This window comes from Amblyomma mixtum, chromosome 1 (genome assembly GCF_055824585.1).
Source record: "Amblyomma mixtum isolate Tamu chromosome 1, ASM5582458v1, whole genome shotgun sequence".
NCBI lineage: Eukaryota > Metazoa > Arthropoda > Arachnida > Ixodida > Ixodidae > Amblyomma > Amblyomma mixtum.
Window position 1 is genome coordinate 178318786 of NC_143012.1, and position 20241 is coordinate 178339026.

At 46.4% G+C, this 20241-nt stretch overlaps 2 non-coding genes across 2 annotated transcripts; both read right to left on the minus strand.

Annotated features, from left to right (window-relative positions):
- Positions 1-173: 173 nt before the first annotated feature.
- On the minus strand, positions 174-244 carry TRNAG-GCC (transfer RNA glycine (anticodon GCC)). Its single transcript has one exon. It is a non-coding gene; the product is annotated as a tRNA-Gly (tRNA).
- A 13349-nt stretch (positions 245-13593) lies between these two features.
- Positions 13594-13664, minus strand: TRNAG-GCC (transfer RNA glycine (anticodon GCC)). The gene has a single exon. It is a non-coding gene; the product is annotated as a tRNA-Gly (tRNA).
- Positions 13665-20241: the final 6577 nt, after the last annotated feature.

The following is a 20241-nucleotide window of genomic DNA, read 5'->3' on the forward strand; positions in this document are numbered from 1 at the left end:
CAAAAGTCTGCTGGTGTCGGGCTACGCTTTCCAGACATGTTCACGAGCTTTCGTTGAAACGGCGTCTAATCAAGAGCACGAAGAAGAGTACTAGATCAAAACCATACTGCTATTACACAGGCTGCAAAAATTCCTCAAAAAAGAAAATCTTGGGCTTTTTCAGAAAAACGAACTGCGTCGGCCGGGAATCGAACCCGGGCCACCCGCGTGGCAGGCGAGTATTCTACCACTGAACCACCGACGCATTTTTTTTTTCTTTATTGCCTGTCTTTGGCTCATGACATTGCACAACAAAAATACACATAACGCTATATGCTTTGTTTGCGCAGACCAGCTTATTACGTTGTATTCTATGAGTAATTACAAACAATTTAGCGTGAGGTGAAGAGGCTCTGATCGAGCATATTACCGACCAAAGAGTGGTAAATGCATATGTTGTTAGAAGTGATACGCTGCGGCATTATATGCATTTACGGTTTAGCTATTTCATTAATTTTCACAGCTTTGAACGCTAAGTCTGAAACGGAGTTCAACCACTTAAGAACTAAGGTAGAGCATCATATGTAGGGATAAAATGAGAGTGAAAACAAACCTACAGTATTCCTTTGGTGTATGCGGGAAAGAAAAAATAACTTTGGGTCTAGTCTTTATTGACTGCAATATTTTGCGTTCGTTTTACATGAAGCTTTTCAAGAATGCTCTCTGGAGCTCACAAAGACGTCGGAGTGCGATCACAGGGATGAACTTTACTTCCTTGAAAAAGTTTGGATCTTGTTCTCGTACGTGCGCCGGCGATGTTTGGCAAACCAGCGGTCCAGAAGAGTATTAAGGTGAAAGCCTTTAATGGCTCATACTGTCGTCCGTTAACAAAGCGTGTCATACGCGTTTACCTCGGGAACTAGGAACAATAAAAAAAACGAATGGTTACTTCAGATAAAGGAGGAAAAAATGAGCCTCGAAGACAAGTCCATCATCATCATCATCATTTATTTACCCTTAAGGGCCCCAGGGGGCATTACATAAGGGGGGGGGGGGGTCGAACAGTAATCAAGTCACAAAGAACAAAGAACAAAGTTGGAACATAAACTTAGACACATGTAGATACAGCTGTGAACACTTCAAAAGAAGAACAAGCGAGTAAGTAGGTAAACACAAGAAAAAGAAACAAAAAAAAGAAAAAGAAAAAGGGCCTTCAAAGGGAATCATTTGCGGAATAAATCAATTAACATCTGTTTAAATTTTAGGGAATTAACTTCATTCACAACACTGTCAGGAAGGACATTCCACTCGGCTATGGCAGCTGGCAAGAACGAGGAATTGAACGCATTGGTTGAACCATGAATGCGTTGGATACTACGGCAATTAAACAAACGTCGCGATGATCTTAAAGGGGGCAAAATTAGGCTCTCACGCAGTTGGGGAAAATTATAATAAAGTTTATGAAATAGACAGAGCCTTGCTATCTTACGACGGGATGCCAAGGAAGGTAAACCAACGGAGGATTTGATATTAGTAACACTCGACCAAGAATCATAATTTGATGTTATGAACCGAGCTGCTCGATTTTGAATGGCCTCTAACATATGTGCTAAATACTCTTGATGGGGATTCCAAATGCTCGATGCATATTCAAGTTTAGTGCGGATGAAAGTTTCGTATGCGATTAGTCTAACCTTAGGGGGAGAAAATGTGAGCGATCGTCTGATGAATCCTAGTGATTTAGAAACGCTAGCAGCCAGGGACGTAATGTGCTTCGACCAGTTAAGATTACTTGTTATTTCTATGCCGAGGTATCTGTAGGATTCAACTTCAGATAGCGCGGTCCTGTCTAGCGAGTATGAAAAGTGCAGGTTAGATCGTTTACGGGACACGTGCATAAACTTGCATTTAGTTTCATTCAATTTCATGAGCCAGGTAGAGCACCAACTTTGTATCAAGTTCAGGTCGTCCTGCAGCAATGACTGGTCGTTCGTAGTGCTAACACGGCGGTAAAGAACGCAATCATCTGCGAACAAACGGATGGATGATGAAATGCCAGCAGGAAGGTCATTGATAAAGACAAGAAACAGGAGCGGCCCAAGAACTGAGCCCTGAGGCACTCCGGAGGTAACTTTAGTAACGGTAGAAGGATGGTTGTCGATGACGGTGTATTGCGAACGATTAGTTAGGAAACTCCGAATCCATGATAATATCAGCGGGTGCAGTGAAAGGGAGGAAAGTTTAGCCAAAAGGCGCTGGTGGGGAACTCGGTCGAAAGCTTTAGAAAAATCGAGGTAGATGATATCTGTTTGAAACAAGGAGTCAAGGTTTAGGTGGAGGTCAGTCGTAAATTCAAAAAGTTGAGTTTCACATGAGTAGCCAGAACGGAATCCGTGTTGGTTTGGAAAGAAAAAAGAATTTCTATCGAGATGATTAGCTACTTGGGAGTAAATAATATGTTCAAGTAGTTTACACGCAATGCATGTTAGCGAGATGGGACGATAATTTGATGGATCAGAGCGGTTTCCTGCCTTAAAGCAAGGCACGACTCGGCTAATCTTCCACTCAGACGGAATTTGGCCACTAGAAATAGATTGCGTGAAAATGATTTGCAGGAGGTGGCTGGATATTACTTTGGTACATTTAAGAATTTTCGCAGAAATGTTGTCGGGCCCAGGAGCACTTGATACCTTTAAATCTTCAATAAGTTTACATATTCCTTCGGCTGAGATACTAACAGGTGGCATTTCAGATACATTTAGGCTCTGTGATGTAGGAATGTTTACGGCTGGTTCGTGGGTGAAAACAGATGAGAAGTACGCATTCATTACGTCCGAGCGAAGCTCATTTGGAACATGACAACCATCTTGATCTAATAAAGATATATTATGCGAACCGCTACGACCTGGAGTTAAAATAGTCCAGAACTTTTTTGGGTTGTTTCGAAGGATATCGAGTAGGTCATTGCTGTAAAAATTTTGTTTAGTGCTCTTAAGCAACTTGGTGTAATTTCTCAGGCAGCTAAAATATTTTTCCCATTTAGACGCTAAGTTGGAGCCCTTAGCTTCTCTAAATAATCGTTTTTTCTTATTGCACAGACTTCTTAAAGAGTTGGTAAACCACGGTTTTCCGGCATCACCACGAATGCAAACGAGGGGTACACAAGATTCAGTTAAAGAGGTAATTTTATCTCTATACATGGACCAGTTATCATCAATAGACCTGAAAGAGGCAGTCTGTTCGAAGTGGTGAAGAAATTTTGCTAGTTCTTCATTGATTTTAGAAAAATTGGCCTTTTTGTAGTCGCGTATGTATTTCACTGAGCGTTGTCGTGGAGTGATGCGAACTGAAAAATTGAACAACACTATGCTATGATCGCTAAGACCGGCGATGGATGATAAATTTAAGAAAAACCAGCCAAAAAGACAGGGACAAAGGAGAGACGAGGCACACACAACGACTGGACTATCAACTGTGCTTTATTGAAAAAACAGCCAGTCTCCAAGAAAACCCAACAGAGCATGCGCAACTCAACGGCACCGCAAAACCAGCCCAAAAAAACCAAGAAACGCGATCTCCTAAGATAGTCAAACTGCGGTGTCAACGGGACAAGTAACCTAATTCTTTCTGCATCAACGTGATAGAAGCCGTGCTAACACAGTTATCTCCATGATTGCTAATGTGAAATGCTTCGAGGATTTCCCGCTCAACCTTATCCTTGCCTCTACCGAGAAAGGTAACATTGGAAAACAACGGGTAGCACCCGCAATCGCGGCAATGGCGAGGCAAGTTTGCTCCGTCAGCCGGAGTCAGAGAGTTATGGTGCTCTCGTAGCCTTTCATTTATACACCGGCCAGTTTGACCGATGTAAACTTTTTCGCATGTCAGCGGTATCTTATAAACCACCCGTGTCGCACAAGGAACATAGCAGTTTTGATGCCGCGTCGAACAAACAGGTGGTCTAGTTCTGCCACGCGCGACACGTGAACAAAGGCTTGAAAGTTTGCAAGGAGCAGAAAAGACAACATTGACACCTTGTCTTGCAACAACTTTTTTGATATTGTGGGAAGCCCCATGCACATAAGGCATCACCTCAAATTTTCTTCTTTCAGCCCTAGTAGGGTCAGCCACCTTTTCGTCACGGCTCTTAATTCTTTGCAGCAACGACTCTGCCACAGCATTCAAAAGCGGTTTTGGGAAACCGGCCTCTTGCAAACGCTTAACCTGGTTGTCGAAACTTGACTTCATGCTATGGTGGCAACTCTTCTGCAGAGCATTGCGAAAACAGCTCATGGCAATCCCTCTCTTGACGACTTTTGAGTGTGCAGACGAGTACGGTAATAAAGCCTTCTTACTCCTAGGTAAAAAACACCAGCATACATGGCCATCGTCACGAAAAGTTAGTTGAAGTTCTAAAAAACGAATCGACTGGTTAGCGGGTAGTTCAAAGGTAAAAGAAAGGGAGCTTGAGCAAGCTTTAAAATCTTCTAAGACATTTTCTACAACCTCATGCAAGGAGTCAGTCGGTGAAAGATTGTGTGTGCCTCGTCTCTCCTTTGTCCCTGTCTTTTTGGCTGGTTTTTCTTAAGTATAATGTACCAACTAACCCAGATTTCAACTCTTCTGCAAAACTTTTCTTCTTCTCTGGGTATCTTTTTAAGTGTGCAGTCTCCGGAAAATCAGGCAATGGTTTGCGCCAGCGCAATTGCTTTCATCACCTGCCGAGCGCGTGCCCTGTCTCATTGCCTTAAGGTGAATTCGGCGCCCAAAGAGCTCGTTGCCTTCTTTGGCCTCCTAGAGCCATCTTCGGGGCATTGGAAGCGGATAGCCAAAATTTGGAAATCCGAGTGCTGGAGACAGGTGAGACTCCTACATGACTGGCTTCGAGTTTTGTGCCTCACCGGACGTAGCGAACACCTTGGGGTTCGATGCCTTCAAGAACACCGTCGCATCGCAGACCAAGCTACTGAGGTGTACTGGAATCAGCTTCGGCGACAATTGCCAAGAAAGGAACAGTCAAAAGTGCACAAAGGCTATGTTACCTATCTGGAAGGAACGTCAGTACCTAAGGCAATTGATGACCTACTACAGAATGGGCCCAAGTACAGTATGGAGCCTCGTGTCAGCAGACATGAGCTCCTTGCTACTGTACATCGTGTGGCAGAGAAAGCCGAGATAGACGAGAAGCAGAGGTGTTTGTCTGAAGGCATCGACGTCTTAAGCAAGATAGACAGTAAACAACAAAGGCACATGGACCCTGCTCTTCACCAAGTGGTGGACCACTTCATCGAAAACAAATTGACACTTCTTCAAGCGGACAAGGAAGGAGGGTTTGTGGTTCTTCCTACGAGCACGTTTGGTGATAAGGCTTTGGCAGCCGTACACAAGAATTTCCTTCCTACGAAACGCAAGCCTTCAAAACTGAAGACCACAGCCGTGAGACTCCTAGAAGCCAACAACTTGGATAATCTGGCTCAGAAGGTGAAGAATTGCAAAGGTAATCGCCTCCAAATCTTTTTCTCCGCAAAAACGCACAAGACGGACTGCCCTTTGAGGGCCATTGTGACCGAGGCTGACACCTGGCAAAAGTTAGTGGGCCAGTATTTGCAGCGACACCTGCAGTCCCTTGATGTGCAGGACCCCTGCTACGTTGCAAGCGCAGCTGCTGTGGTTGAAGTTCTCAGCGACGGCATTCCCGGAGCCAACGCTGGGTTTTCTATTGACATCGAAGACTTGTTTTACAGCATCCCTCATGACGAACTTTTTGTTGCAGTGCGTGAAGTGATTGAACAGAACGGCCTAGTTGCCTTCCAAAATGCTTGTGGCATCTCCGTCGATGCGTTCTTAGAACTGTTAACTACTTATCTTTCATCTACCCTTGTAGATTTTAAGGGCGGTCTGTTCATACAGAAAAAAGGAATCTGTATTGGTGCTAGCGTAGCTCCTATCTTGTGCCAAAATTTTTTTAGCAAAGTTTGACAACACACTTTTAGGCTCTTTTCTTGACAAACGAGTGTGCAAAGTTTTTAGATATGTTGACGATTTCTTGATAATGTTAAATCTTTCACCGACTGACTCCTTGCATGAGGTTGTAGAAAATGTCTTAGAAGATTTTAAAGCTTGCTCAAGCTCCCTTTCTTTTACCTTTGAACTACCCGCTAACCAGTCGATTCGTTTTTTAGAACTTCAACTAACTTTTCGTGACGATGGCCATGTATGCTGGTGTTTTTTACCTAGGAGTAAGAAGGCTTTATTACCGTACTCGTCTGCACACTCAAAAGTCGTCAAGAGAGGGATTGCCATGAGCTGTTTTCGCAATGCTCTGCAGAAGAGTTGCCACCATAGCATGAAGTCAAGTTTCGACAACCAGGTTAAGCGTTTGCAAGAGGCCGGTTTCCCAAAACCGCTTTTGAATGCTGTGGCAGAGTCGTTGCTGCAAAGAATTAAGAGCCGTGACGAAAAGGTGGCTGACCCTACTAGGGCTGAAAGAAGAAAATTTGAGGTGATGCCTTATGTGCATGGGGCTTCCCACAATATCAAAAAAGTTGCTGCAAGATAAGGTGTCAATGTTGTCTTTTCTGCTCCTTGCAAACTTTCAAGCCTTTGTTCACGTGTCGCGCGTGGCAGAACTAGACCACCTGTTTGTTCGACGCGGCATCAAAACTGCTATGTTCCTTGTGCGACACGGGTGGTTTATAAGATACCGCTGACATGCGAAAAAGTTTACATCGGTCAAACTGGCCGGTGTATAAATGAAAGGCTACGAGAGCACCATAACTCTCTGACTCCGGCTGACGGAGCAAACTTGCCTCGCCATTGCCGCGATTGCGGGTGCTACCCGTTGTTTTCCAATGTTACCTTTCTCGGTAGAGGCAAGGATAAGGTTGAGCGGGAAATCCTCGAAGCATTTCACATTAGCAATCATGGAGATAACTGTGTTAGCACGGCTTCTATCACGTTGATGCAGAAAGAATTAGGTTACTTGTCCCGTTGACACCGCAGTTTGACTATCTTAGGAGATCGCGTTTCTTGGTTTTTTTGGGCTGGTTTTGCGGTGCCGTTGAGTTGCGCATGCTCTGTTGGGTTTTCTTGGAGACTGGCTGTTTTTTCAATAAAGCACAGTTGATAGTCCAGTCGTTGTGTGTGCCTCGTCTCTCCTTTGTCCCTGTCTTTTTGGCTGGTTTTTCTTAAGTATAATGTACCAACTAACCCAGATTTCAACTCTTCTATGGATGATAAAGACTGGATTAAATCAGGATTAGATGCAAGTGCAAGATCTAGGATGTTAGTGCCCCGAGTTGGTGTTCTGACTGCTTGAGAGAGGTCAAACGAAAGAATAAGATCCAAAAATTCTCTGGAATGGCGGGAAGATGCGGTTAGATTGTCCCAATCGATGTCAGGGAAGTTAAAATCGCCGCTAACTATAAGGTTGGCTCTGGGAAACTGTTTATTTATGTCGAGCAGAATGGTACTTAGGTCGTCGATGAAGGAATGATCGGAGTCAGGTGCTCGGTAACATGCGATTATTATATTGGTGCAATGAGCAAGAGAAACGTTCACGCAAATTATTTCACTTTTACTATTGACTGCGACAGCAGAAGAGACCAGAATACTTTTAACAAGAACCATCACGCCGCCTCCCCTACGCCCTGGTCTGTCACGGCGGAAACAAGTGAAGGATTGCTTATCTTGGAAAAGTTCGTCATTCAGTATATCAGGTGTGAGCCACGTTTCAGTAAAGATCGCAATATCTGTGCTGTTGTCTTGCAATATAGCTTCCACGGCTTCTTTCTTTGGAAAATAACTTCTGATATTTGTTAGTAAAACGGAAACTGATTTATCGATTGGGGCAGGGGCTGCACGCGTGCGATTTTGGAAGCATTGGTGCATAAAGGACCTGTGTGCCTGCGGTGAGCGCTATAAATTTATTTCAACCACAGAGTCTTTAACAGCATCGTACACAAACTGTTTGTTGTTCATGATGAGCTTATCAAAACGGATTTTAAATGAGCCACCTCGTTGCTGACCATACGAAAAAAGTTTCTTCCTTGCCAAGCGAACGCGTGCAGAGTAGTCCTCACGGACAGAAAAGGAAGAATTTTTAAGCTTGGAGCTGGCAAAAAGGATACGCCCTTTGTCTTTAAATCTCATAAAGTTTACAATGATAGGGCGGTTTTTTCCTTGTTGGAAACGGCCAAGTCTGTGAGCACGCTCAATATCGTGGCTATCAATTGTGACATCGAGCTCGTCCGCGCAGAATGAAATAATCCGCGATTCAGACTCGGACCAAGATTCATCTTGTTGATCTACGATTCCAAAAAACAGCAAATTGGACCGTCGGAGGCGGTTCTCAGCGTCATCACATTTATCTGAAAGTAGCTTAATGTCGGATGAAAGTTTAGCCATATCAGGATCGGCTGATAAACTCTGGCTACTTAACTGATTTGAGCTCGTGGATTGTTCCAGGGCGTCAACTCGCGCTGAAAGGCTGGATATTGAATCCTCGACCTTCGACTGAGCAGCGCGAATCAACGCTAGTTCACTAAGCATAGTATTTTGAGAGCATTCAATGCGGGATATAGCCAAGGCAATTGATTCGAGGGACGGCTGAGGGGCGTTATTCTCTGGGGGTCCTGGATTCAATTCCACATCCCCGGCTAGCACAAGCATAAGACAAACGACATATGCGTTGATACACTGGTAGCATGAAGAGCACAAGAACCTTCGCAAACTGCAGTCAGCGTCGATGGGGCACGACACCGCAACCAAAAACGCGTTATCAGAGCGAATGCAAATTGAATTTGGTAAGTAACCAACCTGCATGAAAAAGGGCATTCTTGTGACCTGCATCGTTGCGGTGGCGTGCCCCGAGTGATCGCAGTGTGATGGCGGTATTTGTAGTCCAACCAACGCGGTGGCGCTGAGCGTAGTTCCTGGTTGCCAGATGTGGAAACGGTTCGCCAGATGGGGAAAGGTTGATACAAGCGGGTACCGCACGGCGTCGATTTCGTTGTCCATGAAGTCAACTTGCTGCCGAACGTCGGAATCCATGTCCAGGTTGTAACAGCTGCCTTGACAGCCCGGCGGCGTTGACGTGGTAATCCATATCAGTAAGGCCTGCATGAAAAAGGGCATTCTTGTGACCTGCATCGTTGCGGTGGCGTGCCCCGAGTGATCGCAGTGTGATGGCGGTATTTGTAGTCCAACCAACGCGGTGGCGCTGAGCGTAGTTCCTGGTTGCCAGATGTGGAAACGGTTCGCCAGATGGGGAAAGGTTGATACTAGCGGGTACTGCACGGCGTCGATTTCGTTGTCCATGAAGTCAACTTGCTGCCGAACGTCGGAATCCATGTCCAGGTTGTAACAGCTGCCTTGACAGCCCGGCGGCGTTGACGTGGTAATCCATATCAGTAAGGCCTGCATGAAAAAGGGCATTCTTGTGACCTGCATCGTTGCGGTGGCGTGCCCCCACTGTACAGTAATTAGTTAATTAATTATAGGCAAAAATGTCATAATTGCGTCGAAATAGCACGGACGTCGATATAGCCACTTGAATGGCGTGAAGTCACATCCACCTGAAGTCGTCACGGCATAGTGAAAATTCTCACAGAAGGGTCTTAAAAACGTTAGATTTATGTCAAATAAGCGGTAATAATGTGTAATTAAGTGTAACTAACACAAGATGTGCAATTTGGGTATCGATATAGCCACGGGAACGGTGTAACATCACAACCACCGGAAGTCGTCACGGCATAGTGTCCTCGGCTTTCATCTCTCAACACTTTAGTTGCAAAATGTGCGCGCAATTTTGGATGCTCCCCCGTTAGCTGACGTTACCTGGAAGCCCCATATCGCGAGGTGAGCTGGTGATATGTCAAAGTCACTAGGGAAATTCTGCAGCTCAAAGATCATGAAGTCTACGAACACATGGGAAGAACAGAAATAAAGTGCAGAACAAGGACCCCCTTTTCTGACTCTCCCTTAACGAAAAAAACAAAAACAAAATACGACGAGATAATTAATGATGCAAGGACATTATCATGTCTGAAAAACACAAGGTGCGAGTGAGCGAATGGATGTTCAGAAATGTAAGCCTCAACGGGTAAGAATTTCCTAGAGGATGCATTGTTTGATATTTTGACCAGGGAACATCTTTGATCAGCTCCTGAGTAGCGGGAACAGCGTGAATAAACGTTCGTCATGTATGATGCGCAACGGAAATAAATAAAAACGAAGATACAGACGAAAGTTCGTTGTGTCCGAGGTTAAAACAGGAATATTCGTTATATCCGAGGAAGCATCCCAAGATTCGTTATATCAGAGGTTAACAGACCAAAGATAGTTATGTCGGAGGTTAACGGACGAAGGACCGTTATATCCATGGCGGCAAAGTGAGCTTCGTCATATCCGAGGTAGTATACTAAGTTCGTCCAGATACTTGTAAGTACACTAGTATGCTAAGGTAGTTTACTAAGTAAGGTAATGTAGTAAGGCACTATACCAGCGTACTGAGGCACTACACTAAGTTCGTTCGTAGCCCGGTGGGCCGGTGTCCACCGGCCACTGGCTACTAGCAGACGGCGGTCGCCTTTTCCTCTTGCCAAGACGTTTCTCGTGGTGACGCATCAATAATTCACGGTCTAATCAGAAACCTTAGCGCATCTTTCTCTCTCAAGAAATTCGTCAGCGTGAGTGGGAGCATGCGCTTCCAGCCATTGACTACATGTCACTTTATTCTTCAGTTTCGCGTGGTAATCTAATGACTAATTTTATCCTTTTTACCTGCACAATATTTAAGTTAAAAGAGGAACAACTCTTCCGCAGAAAACTGACGAAGATGACGAAGAGACAAGCAGTAAGTGGGCCTAGCCGCGAGCCTTACAGAATCAAACCACTGTGTAGAGTGTATGCAATTCCTGGTAACACTGAGTCATCATGAGAACGGCCGGAACTTGAACTTGGTATTCAACGTTGCAGGTGTGCAAGTGTATTAGTAAGGAAGAATGTGCATTTAGCGGCGGCTATTTAACTTTATATAGCTCAAAACGTTCGAAGTATACCTCATTTAAAATTTTCTGCAGGCATGAAAAGTTAACTGCTTGAAAATATGTTGCAGACCATAGAAAAATACATAAATCTTTAAAAATACGTGGTCATCTCATAGCACCTATTTTACCGGCTCCCGAGCAAGATACAAATAGAGTTTTGTCTAGCTGTCCTTTCTGAATCACAAAAAAAGAAAGTACTGCTTTTAGACACGCACAAGGGCGCAGGGTGATAGGTGGCGGAACACTTTGTACCATAGAAAGGCTTCCGCACGGCTTACGCAAAGGAACCGTGCAGCCGGACCACCGTTAAATGAAATATCAGGAGGAGGTACCATGCCTGAGGAGATCGCATCTCGCGTTCTGCAGCGAAGATTGCGCAAGTCCGGGCATGACCCCCATCCCAACGGCAGCCAACCTGGGCCACATGAGAACCGCGGGTGTTCTCCTCCCCTTCCCTCAGGTTCAGCTGCCTCCCATACCCGAGGTTCCGACCAGGGATCAACCAGGTCGTCCAAGGGTCTGGTGATGAACAAGGGCTCACCTGGGCTATTTATGAGCGAGACTTGTGCCCTCAAATCGTGTGTACCTTATGGCACGCGCGCCTTCAAGACACTCTGCCACATCCTCGAGGTTGCAGTTCAGAATCATTCGTAACAACACTTCAGTGCTTTTATCTCGGAAACCTCGGGCGCTTGTCTTGTCGCGCGCACTAAGGACACAGTTGTAATCGCCCATGACAATCAGATGTCTGCCTGTACGAAGCCGTTCTTCGATATTTTCAAAAAACGCAGCTCGGCCATCAACTGCATTAGGTGTGTACACGCAAACAATGCGCCAGTCAATGTTGCACAGTGGAAAATCGATCGACACGAATCGCCCCGTCATGCATGAATGATGATCGTGCACCTCTAGCCCAGGCAACTTCTTAACAAAAAGAACACAACCCGCCGATGTGCCCACAGCGCGGCTAACGACGGCAAAATATCGAGACGTGAAACTTCGCACCATGCTCCCGGTCTCTTCCTCACCGTCGACTTTAGTCTCCTGCACTGCCAATATATCAATATCTTGCTCCGTAATAAGTCGGTACAGCTGCCTTTGTTTTCTTTTATCTGCCAGGCCTCTGACGTTTAGTGTAGCGACTTTGAACGGAGTTGCAGAAGCCATAGTAACTTAGGGAGTAGAGACCGAAAGCATGGTGCTTACCTCCCGAACCTAGATTTTCGCTAGACGATGCCGTCGCCGCCGGTGTCATCCGGCGCGAGCACGTGCTCCTGGTCAGGAGGCGCCTTGTCGCCGCAACGCTTGTCGGCCGGGACCTTTGGGCGCGGCCGCAGACTGGGCCGTCGTGCTTGCGGCGTTTTTGCCGGCGGTTCCTCGACGCTGGGCTCCGCTGCCTTTTCCCCGTCGGCCTTGGTCTCGGCGTGCGGACGCTTAGCAGGGGTGGTGACGCCTGTGGTCATGCGCGCGTCGGCCTTCTCGTTGCGGTTCTCGCTGGCCGCCTTTGTTTCCGCGTCCACGTGCTCTGGCGGGCTCGCTCCAACTTCGGGCGTCTCCACAGGCGTCGAAGATGGGTCAGTAGTTAGCGACCCGCTCTCAAGTGCGCCAGCCGCGTTGGTGTTGCTGCACGAAACAGCGGGTTCAACCCCCGCCGTTTTGCCCGTGTCGTCGATGCCGCTGGCTGCTTCCTCCGCCTCGACGACATCCATGAGCTCTGCGGAGTCGCTACACGCCCGGTAGCCGACGCGTAGGTGCGCACGCAGTCAGCCTCGGAGTGTCCATAGCGACGGCACTTCGAGCACCTGGGCAACTTGCAATCACGGCGCACGTGCCCCGTGCCGCTGCAGCGCAGGCACTGCATCGGCCGCCTGGGCACCACCACGACAGCCAGCTCGCCAGCGACTCGTACCTGGTGGGGCAGGTCGTCCAAGTTCACGCCTGGCTTCAGTTTGAGGAGCACGGTCCTCGTGGTGGACCCCTTCTCCTTCATACCGGCGACGCGCCAACGCTCCCGGGTGACTTCGGTCACGTTGCCGAACGCCGCGAATGCCGTACGGATGTCCTCGCCGGCGACGCCGTGTGGCATCCAGTGCAGTCGCAGCTTGACCTGGTGGTCCTCTGGGTCAAAAACGATACAGCGGCGTCCCTTCACTTTCAGCTCCTTCATGGTGGCCAGTTTCTTTACGGCGTCAGCGCTGCTGAAGGTCACCGCCCACACGTGGTTTATCCGGTACGCCCCCAACGCCACGACGTCGGGGAGCGCACCAACGTTGCCGAGGGCGTCCTGAAGTCTTCGACCCTGTATGGTCTCACACGCACGTCCCCGTGCAGAAAAAACCGTGTTCAAAACAACACGTCCGGTGGGCAGGGTAGGCAGAACGATTTCGTAATCCTTATCTGCGTCGCTGGGCCGCTATCGCCGCTCCGTGGGAGCCCATGATTCTGCGACCGTCCGCTATCGCGTCTGGAAGTAGAATGGCACTGAACCACCGACGCAGATGTTCCGCAAGCATACTGCCCATCTATTTAGAGAGTAGCTCGTTGCATAAGCCGCAAAAGTAAAACATGCGTCGGCCGGGAATCGAACCCGGGCCATCCGCGTGGCAGGCGAGTATTCTACCACTGAACCACCGACGCTTTTTTTTTCTTTATTGCCTGACTTCGGCTAGAACCACCGTACACAAATACACTTACAGAGCACAATAAGCAATAATTAACAACACTATCCGCCTGGCGGTGCGTGGCTTCGTCACGTTAAAACTCCTTAAGCGTCACCAAAGGCTCGACTCTTTCGAGCCACTCGGGAGCTTCAGGAGCAAGTTTCTGAACTTCAATATACTTATGCATGCAGTCCCGAAAATAGATCCGTGCTGGCCGTGCGTCAGGATCGCGATGATATCCTGCCATTCTGGAGCGCCAAATACAATGGAGGCCCATTAGCATAATAAGGTCGAATGGTGTCCCATCCTCACTCTCTACAGGCAAGTACCGAATACCATGAGAGTCGAGCGGAAATTCCTTTTTTAAAGTCCTTTGTAAGATATCCCAAAAGTATACCCCCTCCCAACAGCCCAAAAAAACATCGTCTATTTTTTCTGGTTGTTTACAAATCAAACAATGTGATCCTCAAGGTAGAAATAAATGCTTCATTTCCAAGAATTATTTTACTGGTAGTGTTCCGGTATGTAATTTAAAGAAAAAACTTTTTGCACTTGGCGGCACCTGCATCGCCTTCACACGCTTAAGTACGTCGCGTCCCAGGCCTCCATTGTATAAGGACCTGTACATAGGTTGTGGAAGAACTACATCGCACAAATCTTTATACAACTTCTTCCTGCTAACAGAAGATAAATATTCATACGAAAATCGAACAGACAAGAATCGAACACTCGCGACAACCTCTCTAAAGTAAAAAAAATACGTCCCAAGAAACTTTCCGTTGAGACAACAAAGTCCGGTAGTGCATTTCCGAGCCTTAATTGGCACACAGTGCGCAAAAACGGATTGCTTACATCGCGCACAAAACAAAATCTGCTTACAATCTGCCGCAGAAATAAGTGTCCCAGACTCAGGCCGCCGTCCTTCACCCGCCTAAACAAATTGGTCCGGCTGCAGCGTTCCCAGTCCGCAGCCCACACAAAAACGGCAAAGATCTGGTGCAGTGTCTGTACGTTCATCCTTGCACAATGCAACACTTGCATCACGTACCAGAGCCTAGACATAAAAAACAGATTGCACACTGTGGCCCTTGCGAAAATTCAAAGATTTCGCCATTTCCACCTCTCCGCCTTTTCACGCGTGGCCTGCGTCTTTGCTTTCCAGTACGAATCGCTATCGCGATAACCGTCCAGTGGGACGCCTAAGTACTTTACTGGCGTCGTCACCCAGATATGTTTGCAAAATTGCCGGGCATCGTTGGCCATTCTCCGTGCCAATTCAATTTACTACCGGTGACCTTGGTGAATTCTTTTGCGTATGCCGCGGCCTCGGTTACACCTTCCCGGTTCACTGTGAACACCGCGACATCATCCGCATAAGCCAGCAGCGTAACTTCTGCCGCCCGTAGCTGGAAGCCACGAATTTTTTCACTTTCCATGGTATTCAAACACAACGCTTCAATGTAAACGCAGAATAGAAGAGGGCTGAGGGGACAACCCTGGCGCACCGAACGCTGCAGGCTAATGGGGGCCCCCAAATTCTTAATTACAATTAATCTTGTCGTGCAGCTCCGGTACGCCAAGGCCACTCCCTTGCAAATAATGGACCCTACATTCACATGGTCGAGTATGCAGAACAAGATATCGTGCGAAACACAATCAAATGCCTTCTCAAGATCTAGCTGAAGGATGGCTACACAGCTATTTGTGTTATCACAACATTCCAGCACACACCTCGCTCTATGAATATTGGAAACAATAGAGCTTCCCTTAATCCCACACGTCTGGTGGGGACCGACTATATCTTGAATTACTGACTGTAGTCTACGGGCTAAAATCTTCATGAAAACTTTATAATCTACGTTTGTGAGGGCGATAGGACGATATGCTGTGACCTGCTTTAACTTTTCTGCTTCATCGGATTTAGGGATTAGCACTGTATGGGATTTACCATAAGACGGGGGCAATTCATTTACTTTGTAGGCTTCATTATACACTGCTGTCAGTACTGGCACTATTTCGTGTTTGTATGCTTTGTAAAAAGCCGCGCTTAACCCATCAGGTCCAGGAGATCTTCCCAGGTTAAAATTTTCTATCGCGTGCTCGACCTCTGACGCAGTTATCGACAGCTCCAGCCTTTCTTTCTGTTGGTCATCTAATCGCGGTAAAGCACCAAGAAACTTTTCCTTGAATGCGCACACATCCTCTTCTTTCTTCGCAAACAACCCCTGATAATATTCAAGAAATGCCTGCTGGATATGCCGCTGTCCCCAGATAACGCCCCGCCCCAATCAATCTTTTCAATGTGGTTTCGCTGAGCGTGCGTTTTTTCGATTCCTAGAGCTCGTTTTGAAGGTGTGTCCCCAACAGCTAAATCTTGCACCCTAGCCCGCACAAGTGCACCGCGATACCGTTCTTCCTCGAAGAGTTCAATTTTGTGTTTTATTTTTCTAATGTCGTCCATCCATTTGCCTGGCTGTTCGCTTTCTTTTTCGAGAAGTTTAGCCAGTAAGGATCTTAAATTATCCTCCTCACGCCTTTCCTCATGTTGTATACAGCTTGAACTTTCGATTTTTGCTATCTTTATTTGTTGTTTGCACAGTTCCCACTGCTGCCATACTTTCAGTTCCCCGCTCGGCTTTAATTTGCTGATTTCATCGTTTACTTTCCTGCGAAAGATGTCGTCTGTAATTAGCTTATTATTTAATTTCCACATCTCCCAAGAAAACTGATTTCTTCGTTTCTTTGTCCTTATCCCACACTGCACTAAACAATGATCAGAATATGATAGCGGTACTACATTGTAGCTACTGCATTTTGTAATAACGTCCTGCGACTCATAAATGCGATCTAGCCGCGCATGGCTTGACCGCTGAAAATGTGTGAACCTCACACAACGCGTGCCTTCTAAACATTCCGCTACATCATCGAGGTTGCACGTGTCTATAATTTCTGAGAGTACCTCAGTGCTTCTGTCCCTAAACGCCCGTGCACTGGTTTTGTCACAGCCTCCGAGGACGCAATTGAAGTCGCCCATGACGATCAGGGATTTCTCACAACTGAAGCTGAACTACCGACGCCTATAGCTCAGTTAGCTAAGCGCATTATCTATGTGCGAGGGTTCTTGCGCAATTTCCTCGCTATGTAGGTACGTCATCGCAACAGGGAGAGCCCGGCCCGGAGTATTGAGAGGTTGTTGCGTGGAGACACGCGTCTCTGTCGGCCAGTGACTTGTGTTGTCAAGACAGGCACACTATGCGATGTGCCATTGCACTACATTAGAGCACTCGTAGACTATGCATGACACGAGAAGTGCAGGGTATTGTACAGTGCAGCAGCGCGACGTGGGAGGAAATCGAGTATAATTCGGTTGAAAGTTTCAATGACCGCGAAACAAGAGCGCCGATCTAACTGAAGTACTCTCGGACAGGACGACGTGGCCCCTTCTTTCAGTTCAAATGTTTTAAGCTTTCTTGCATCTTGTAACGAAATTTAGTGCGTTGTTTCACAGGTTCATCTCCCGTCTTCTTGAACGATATGCCTAACGTCACCTACGCGTAAAGGCGCATGTCACGACCTCTGAATGGCTTACAAACCCCTTATGGTCCAGGAGGTTAAGAGAATGGTGATACCTCTCTTTTCGGTTTGTGGGGTTTAACATCCCAAAGAGAATCAGGCTATGAAGAACGCCCTACCCAATCAACCAGTGTACATTCATCGGACGTCCGAAGTATGTCCTTTACTGGATGTACGGATATCCGTGGGAGATTCGCCGACGTCCATCGGCTCTCGCACGGACCTCCGACGGAGGTGCAAATATAATTATTTAGGCTGCCGAGAGATATCCATCTCGGATATCCGCCGGCGGATCTTTTGAGGATAGTTGCAGGTAATGCATTCTTCACCATTATGAGGCAAGCTAGAACTACAACCACCAATCAGTGCACCTCGCAGGGCCACTGGGATTATTAAAAGCCTGCAGAGTGTCTGAAATCGAACATACACCTTGCTGTATGTAATATGCATGAATCTGTAAAGCAATCGACCAAAATGACAAAGCATATCAAAGTCTGGATGATTTTATTATGACATAAATGCCGTCTTCAGTCTTCACGAGGAATTCATCAAGCTGGCCATACATATAGTTAACGCAGCAGGAAGGATACTGTAAAGACAATGATGAATTTGTAGCCAAGCCGGGGACGTCTTCTGCAGAAAACAGTAAACACTGAGTTCAGAATATGTCATTAAAGCAAGCGAATTTGACAGACACCATTCAGTTCTATGCAGTAACTCCACCGTGCCAAGTAAATTAGTCATCTGTAGCTCCGAAAGCATGTTTACATCTTGAAGAAATAGTAAGTTGTAAGCAACAGAGGTGAGAATTTCTTGCAATACAAAATATTTTGCTTTTCCAAAAAACTACAAAAACAAATGCCCCACTGCAGAGCTTTGTACCAGTTCATGAAAAATGTGTTTACATCGCAAGACACCACAGCTACTCCCACAAGCAGTCACTTCCATAGTGATGGTCAAAAAAATTCAAGTATAAGAGTAGGGATCCTTACCACACCGTTGCAAGCTAGCTAATGACTTAGGTTGGGCACAAGGTACACTCATAGAGAAAAGTTTGCTGGATGTCGATTTTCCGAAAATATTTATGTTTGCATTGCCTCGCCAGGCAGTCAGCTGAAATCTATAGTGATGGTTCAACAGCGCAAACACACACAGACCAAGGAGGAGACAAGACACCCACCAGCGCTGAACTTACAACTCTGTGTGTGTCTTGTCTCCCTCTTGGTCTGCGTGTGTTTGCGCTGTTGAACCATCACTCTGAATCTACACCAACTAGCCCAATCTGCAGTTCTTCTACAGCTGAAATTTGTTAAATAAGATCAAGTATCCATGTCCGCTCATGATTCTAGGCTTTTGATTAAATTGCTCTGGCTAAAAGCACAGAGAAAATATTTTACAAAGAACTCTCATCCCACAAATTTTTATCCATTACTGTACAAGAACACTGCAGTATAGCTAGATACCCTCCGCTGCACAGAGCAAACAGAAGGAAAGTATCCATTATGTTACAGGGTCAAACTTGCACTGCAGTTCAAACTTACCTGAAGGTTGCTGCTGTACGCTGCAGGTACTATATAGCTGCTAGCTTAGGTCAGTCAAATCCACACTGTATAGACAAGAAAATAAAGTATGAGAGAGCAACTTATACATCACATTGTCAACGATGCAGCAAAACAAAATCTCTGTCGAAACTACAATGCCCACAGGGTTCACTGATGAATCACTCATCAGGGCACTGACAGCATATTTGATGATCCACAGCTGCACAGGAGTAAGGAAGAGAGGTCTGGTCACAATCCAGGAACATGTGGCTCTAGGAGTGCCATATATGGTCCTGCTATCTGGCTCAGCATTGAGCCCTGTGGGCATAACATGTTTGGCAAAGTTATACCAAATCACTGCAAGAGCTCATTGCACTCAGTGATTGGGAATTGAAAAATGTGTGACTGAAGCTCGTAAACTTAACACAACAGTTAAGCTGTCCTAAACAATGCTAGTGCATAGTGCAAAGTACTGTGTAGTGGATGGTTGGAGACTTCCATTTGGCAAGCCTAATGAACAAATTGATAAGCTGTGGAAGTATGCACACCTTTTATATGCCATTTTCAACCTACCTGTGCTTTCCATGGCTTGGCATAATTAATGTAGGCACCAATACACTCGGTAGCCGACCACATCCACACTGCAAAGGGAACAGAAAAGTAAGAAAAACTCAGTCGCGAAGCACTGAAAAACTAATACCGTCCTGGCACTATGCTTTTCGTGCGTTCTGTTTTATCACAATTATGAACCTACGCGCAATTGCCTTAAGATTCACACCATGCAACTGCAAACCGTCTCAACGTTTTTTTTCAAAAACACGAGAAACGTTTGCGGCAGCTAATGCATAGTGCTTGTAACTTCCACTCCGTGGCAAACAAGTTGCACAACAGAGTACAACCGCGTTAATGCGCTTTACTCATCCCACAGCAACATCTTGAAAGTAATTTTCAAGCACAGTTACTTACCTCGCAAGTGGTAACACCGTGGCCGCTTCTTTCATCCAAAGCAACAAAGCATGTCTCGGCAAGGGGTCAGGTGCAATACGACGCCGGAGCTTTTTCACAAGAGCTTCAGAAGCAAACGAAGGTATTTTCGAGCGCGTAGCTGACACATCATTTGTAGCACAACCAAGCAACCACAAAGCAAACAAACCGCACATTGCAGCAAAAGTAAAGGCCGAAATGAGCACCACGCGACGAAAACCAAGGAGACCATCGCGCCGCAAATATTGGCTGATGGATTGGATTGGATTGACTTTTAGGCTTACCGCTCTGCCGCGGCCCCTGGTAGGAGTTTATTCGGGTAGCATGCATGGCTACATGCCTGGGTTACCTCGAAGGAGTGCTGAAGGATAAAAGGGCGTTAATTATGAGCACTGGCGCCAGAACGCCAAGCAATTAGTTTAATTCTCGTTCTTTTACATCAATACCATAGTTGAG